General features: G+C 38.0%; 1 pseudogene; it reads right to left on the bottom strand.

The window, feature by feature from the left end:
* Positions 1-850: 850 nt before the first annotated feature.
* Positions 851-2,949, bottom strand: LOC112401215 (tigger transposable element-derived protein 1-like; annotated as a pseudogene).
* Positions 2,950-6,104: the final 3,155 nt, after the last annotated feature.

The following is a 6,104-nucleotide window of genomic DNA, read 5'->3' as shown; positions in this document are numbered from 1 at the left end:
TAGGGTCAGAGACAATTTCTTTTTTTTTCTTATTAACACATTCTGCAATTAAAAATTGTCTGCATTTAAGGTATATAATTTGATTATTTGATATGCATATACATTGTGAAATAATCACTCTAATAAAGCTGATTAACATTTCCATCACTTCAGATAGTTACCACTTTCTTTTTTCTTTCATTTGTGTGAATGTGTATAAGAATAAAGATCTACCTTCTTAGAAGAGTCCAAGTATACAGTAAAATATTGTTAATCGTAGTCACATTGTTGTACATTATCCTCAGAATTTATTCATCTTACATAACTGAATCTTTGCAGCCCTTGACCAAAGTTTCTCCATTTCTCCCTCCTCCAGCCCCTGGTAACCACCATTCTACTCTCTGCTTCTGAGTTCAACTATTGGGCTGGCCAAAAAGTTCATTCTGGTTTTTCCGTAACATCTTACCGGAACGAACTTTTTGGCCAACTCAATATTTTAGATTCCACGTGTAAGTGAGTATTCATCTTTATCTGGCTTATTTCACTTAGCATAATGTCTTCCATATTCATCCAAGTTGTTGCAAATAGCAGGATTTCCTTCTTTTTAAAGTATGAATAATATTCCATTGTGTGCTATACAGGCATACTTGGAAGATATTTCGGGTTTGGCTTCAGCCCATCACAATAAAGTGAATATTGCAATAAAGCAAGTCACATGAAATTTTTAGTTTCCCGATGTATATAAAAGTTATGTTAACACTATAAACTATTACATGTGCAATAGCATTGTCTTAGAAAACAATGTACATACCTTAATTTAAAAATACTTTATTGGTAAAAAATGCTAACCATCATCTGAGCCTTCAGCAAATCATGATATTTTTGCCAGTAGAGGGTCTCACCTTGATGTTGGTGGCTGCTGAGTGATCAGGATTATGGTTGCCAAAGGCTGGGGTGGCTGTGGCACTTTCTTAAAATAAGACAACAATGAAGTTTGCTGTATTGATTGACACTTCCTCTCACAAACAGTTTCTCTGTAGCATGCAATGCTATTTGATAGCATTTTACACACAGTAGAACGTCTTTCAAAATTGGAGTCAATCCTCTTAAGTCCTGTCACTGCTTTATCAACTAAGTTGATGTCATATTCTAAATCCTGTGCTGCCATTTCAACAATCTTCTCAGCACCTTCACCCAGGAGCAGATGCCACCTCAAGAAACCACTTGCTTTGCTCATCCATAAGAAGCAACTCCTCATCCCTTAAAGTTTTATCATGAGATTGCAGCAATTCCGTCACATCTTCAGCCTCCGCTTCTAATTCTAATAGTTCTCTTGCTATTTCCACCACAAATGCAGTTACTGCCTCCACTGAAGTCTTGAACCCCACAGAGTCATCCATGAGGGTTGGAATCAACTTCTTCCAAACTCCTGTGAACGTTGATATTTTGACCCGCTCACATGAATCACGAATGTTCTTAATGGCATCTAGAATGGTGAATCCTTTCCAAAAGGTTTTCAATTTACTTTGCCCAGATCCATCAGAGGAATCACTATTTATGGGCAGCTATAGCCTTACAACATGTATTTCTTTTATATTTTTTTGAATTTTATTTTATTTTATTTATTTATTTATTTATTTTGCGGTACGCGGGCCTCTCACTGCTGTGGCCTCTCCCGTTGCGGAGCACAGGCTTTGGACGCGCAGGCTCAGCGGCCATGGCTCACGGGCCCAGCCGCTCCGAGGCACGTGGGATCCTCCCGGACCAGGGCACGAACCCACGTCCCCTGCATCAGCAGGCGGACTCTCAACCACTGTGCCACCAGGGAAGCCCTTTATTTTTTATACAGCAGATTCTTATTAGTCATCAATTTAATACACATCAGTGTATACACGTCAATCCCAATCGCCCAATTCATCACACCACCACCCCAAAAAATGTATTTCTTAAATCGTAAGACTTGAAGGTCAAAACTTATCCTTGATCCATAGGCTGCAGAATGGATGCTGTTAGCTGACATGAAAACAACATGAATCTCATCGTACATCTCCATTAGAACTCTTGGGTGACCAGGTGCTTTGTCAGCGAGAAGTAATATTTTGAAAGGAATCTTTTATTCTCATCAATAGGTCTCAACAGTGAGCTTAAAATATTCAGTAAATCATGTTGTAAACAGATGTGTTGTCATCCAGGCTTTGTTGTTCCATTTATAGAGTACAAGCAGAGTAGATTTAGCATAATTCTTAAGGGCCCTAGGATTTTCAGAATGGTAATTGAGCACTCGCTTCAACCGAAAATCACAAGCTACATTAGCCTCAAACAAGAGAGTCAGCCTTGTCCTTTGAAGCTCTGAAGCCAGGCATTGACATCTCCTATCTAGCTATGAAAGTCCTAGATGGCATCTTCTTCTAATAGAAGGCTGTTTCATCTATTGAAAATCTGTTGTTTCGTGTAGCCACCTTCATTAATTTCCTTAGCTAGATTTTCTGGATAACTTGCTGCAGCTTCTACATCAGAAAATGCTGCTTCACTTTGCACTTTTAAGTTATGGAGATGGCTGTTTTCCTTAAGCCTCATGAACCAACCTCTGCTAGCTTCAAACTTTTCCTCTGCAGCTTCCTCACCTCTCTCAGCCTTCATAGAATTGAAGAATTAGGGCCTTACTCTGGATTAGGTAAGGTTGTGGCTGGTTTGATCTTCTATCCAGATCCCTAAAACTTTCTCCATATCAGCAATGAGGCTGTTTTGCTTTCTTATCATTTGTGTGTTCACTGGAGTAGTGCTTTTAATTTCCTTCAAGAACTTTTCTTTTGCATTCACAACTTGGCTACCTGTTTGGTGCAAGAGGCCTAGCTTTTGGCCTATCTCAGCTTTCAACGTGCCTTCCTCACTAAGCTTAATTATTTCTAGCTTTTGATTTAAAGTGAGAGACTTGTGACTCTTCCTTTCACTTGAACACTTAGAGGTCATTGTAGGAATATTAATTGGCATAATTTCAATATTGTATCTCAGGGAATAGGGAGGCCTGAGAAGAGGAAAGAGATGGTGGAAACAGCTGTTCAGTGGAAGAGTCAAAACACACATTTATTGATTAAATTCACTATCTTATTTGGGCACAGTTTGTGACACCCCAAAACAATGACAATAGTAACATCAAAAGTCACTGATCACGGATCACCATAACAAATATAATAATAATGAAAAAGTTTGAAATATTGCAAGAGTTACCAAAATGTGACACAGAGACATGAAGTGAGCAAATGCTGTTGGGAAAATGGCACTGATAGATTTGCTTGATGCAGGGTTTTCACAAACCTTCAATCTGTAAAAAAGCACAATATCTGTGAAGCGCAATAAAGTGAAGCAGAATAAAACAAGCTATGCCCGTTACTACACACACACACACACACACACACACACCACTACATTTTCTTTATCCATTTGTTCATCAGTGGACACTTAGGTTGTTTCCATATCTTGATTATTGTGAATGATGCTGAAATGAATGTGGGAGTGTAGATATCCTTTTGAGATCCTGATTCCATTTCCTTTGGATATATACCCAGAAGTGGGATTGCTAGATCATATGGTAGTGCTATTTTTAATTTTTTGAGAAAACTCCATGCTGTAGTGGCTACATCATTTTGCATTTCAACCAACAGTGTACAAGGGTTCCTTTTTCTCCACATCCTCACCAACACTTGTTGTCTTTTGCCTTTCAGTAATAGCCACTCTAACAAGAGTGAAATGTTATTCCATTATGGATTTGATTTCCCTGATGACTAGTGGTGCTGAGAAACTTTTCATGTACTTGTGGGCCATTTGTATGTCTTCTTTTGAGAAATACCTATTCACGTCTTTGCTCATTTTTCATTGAGTTATTTGCTGTTTTGTTTTTGCTGTTGAGTTGTATGTGTTTCTTATACATTTTAGATATTAACCCCTTATCAAATACATGATTTACAAATATTTTCTCCCATTCCATAGGTTGCCTTTTCACTCCATTGATTGCTTTGTTTGCTGTGCAGAAGCTTTTTAGTTTAATATAATCCCATTCATTGATTTTTGCTTTTGTTGCCAGTGCTTTTCCTGTCATATACAAAATATCCTTCCCCAGACCAATGTCAAGGAACTTTTCTGATCCTTTTCTTCCAGGAGTTTTATGGTTTCAGGTCTTACATTTAAATCTTTAATCCTTTTAGAGTTGATCTTTGTATATCGTGTGAGATACTAATATGTATTCTTCTGCTCTAAATGGAAAGTTCTGTATATATCAGTTAGGCTTATTTGGTCTAGAGTTCAAGTCAGCTGTTTCTTTATTGATTTTCTGTCTGTATTTTCTATCCATTATTGTAAATGGAGGTATTGAAGTCTTTTGCTTTTATTTATTGCTCTCAATTTCTGCCTTCAAATCTGTCAGTATTTGCTTTATATATTTAAGTGTTCTGATGTTGGGTACATATACATTTATAACTGTTATATCTTCCTGTTGAATCACCCTTTTAATCATTATGTAAAGACTTTCTCTGTTTCTAGAGATAGTTTTTGACTTAAAGTCTATTTTGCATGATATAAATTTAGCCACCCCTGCTTTCTTATGGTTACCATTTGCGTGAAATATCTTTTTCCACCCCTTCACTCTCAGCTTATGTATTTAATTCTAAAGTGAGTCTCTTGTAGGTAGCATATGACTAGATCATGTTTATTTATCCATTCATCCATTCTATACCTTTTGTTTGGTAAGTTTAATCTGTTTCCATTGAAGGTAATTATTGATAAGTGAGAACTTACTGTTGCAATTTTTAAAATTGTTTTATGTTTATCTTGCAGTTGTTTTGTTCCTCTCTTTCAGCTTCTTTATTGGACTTCTTTTTTGTACTCTGGAGCTCTCCTAGAGGTATTCTTATTGGCATGTAGTTCACTGTTTTTGTTGTTTTTGTGGGAGGGATGAGTGTTGGGACCTCCTAGTTTGCCATCTTGCAACAGGACAGAGACAATTTTCAGTAACTCATCAGGACAGAGACATAAAGGCAGAGACAATTTTCAATAGCTCAGGGATTCTATTTGAATATATTCTCTGAAATGGAAACATCCATTCATGAGGGCTTTACCCTCATAACCTAATCATATCCCAAAGGCCCCATCTCCAAATACCTGCACCTTGGGGATTAGGTTTCATCATATGAGTTTGGAGGGGGACACAAACATTCAGTTGATAACACCCTGTAACTTGCTTTGGCCAATAGAATGTGGCAGAGGGATGATGTGTCAGTTCCATCTCTAGGCATCAAAAGGCTTAGTCCTTTTAAATTCTCTCTTGGATCCCTGCCACGTCTTGAGAACAAGACTGCTGAAGAACAAGAAAATGTGGAACAAACCCCAGTTGTCCCAGCTGAGGTCATCCTAGGTCAGCATAAGGCTAGTGACCCCCAAATATGTAAGAGCACAGTGAAGAGCTCATCCACAGCTGATGGCCACCATTAACACACTCCCTATATCCATACCTGCTGCAATGTGACTTTGCAGTTCTTCCCATTAAAAGGTGGAGTTTATTTCCCCACACCTTGAATCTGGGATCCATTGCAACTTCCTTTGGCCAGCTGAATGTGGAAGAAGTGATAATGTGCCAGTTCCATCTATAGGCCTCAAGAGGACTTGCATACTTCTATTCTCCTTCTTGGAAATTTGTCATGCTGTGAGAACATACTTGGGCTAGTCTGATGGAGAAGAAAAGGCCATGTAAATGGGAAACTGATTATTCTAAGAAATTCCCAAATATGAGAGAGAACCCAGCCAAGATCAGCAGAGCTGCTTCCTAACTTACCCATAACTGACTGCAGACACATAAGTGAGTCTAGCATAGATAAGAAGGCATGCCCAGCTAACTCATAGGCTCATGATAATAGAAGATTATCAACTTAAGCCACTGTATTTTGAAGTGGTTTTTTATACCACAATAAGTAAGCAATACAGGCCCTATCAGCAAAGTAACCCAGAAAAGAGTGATTTTGTATATCTTTTCTGTAGTGATCAAGTTACCACTGAACTCAAAATTGGGCTTACTGAAATGAGACATCTTAATCCATGTTGATCTTTGCACTAAAACTTTAAATAGCTATTTTGTC

Source organism: Neophocaena asiaeorientalis, unplaced genomic scaffold, assembly GCF_003031525.2.
Source record: "Neophocaena asiaeorientalis asiaeorientalis breed wild unplaced genomic scaffold, Neophocaena_asiaeorientalis_V1.1 scaffold519, whole genome shotgun sequence".
NCBI lineage: Eukaryota > Metazoa > Chordata > Mammalia > Artiodactyla > Phocoenidae > Neophocaena > Neophocaena asiaeorientalis.
Note: the sequence above shows the minus strand (reverse complement) of the source record. Positions and strands in the feature narration are given on the sequence as shown.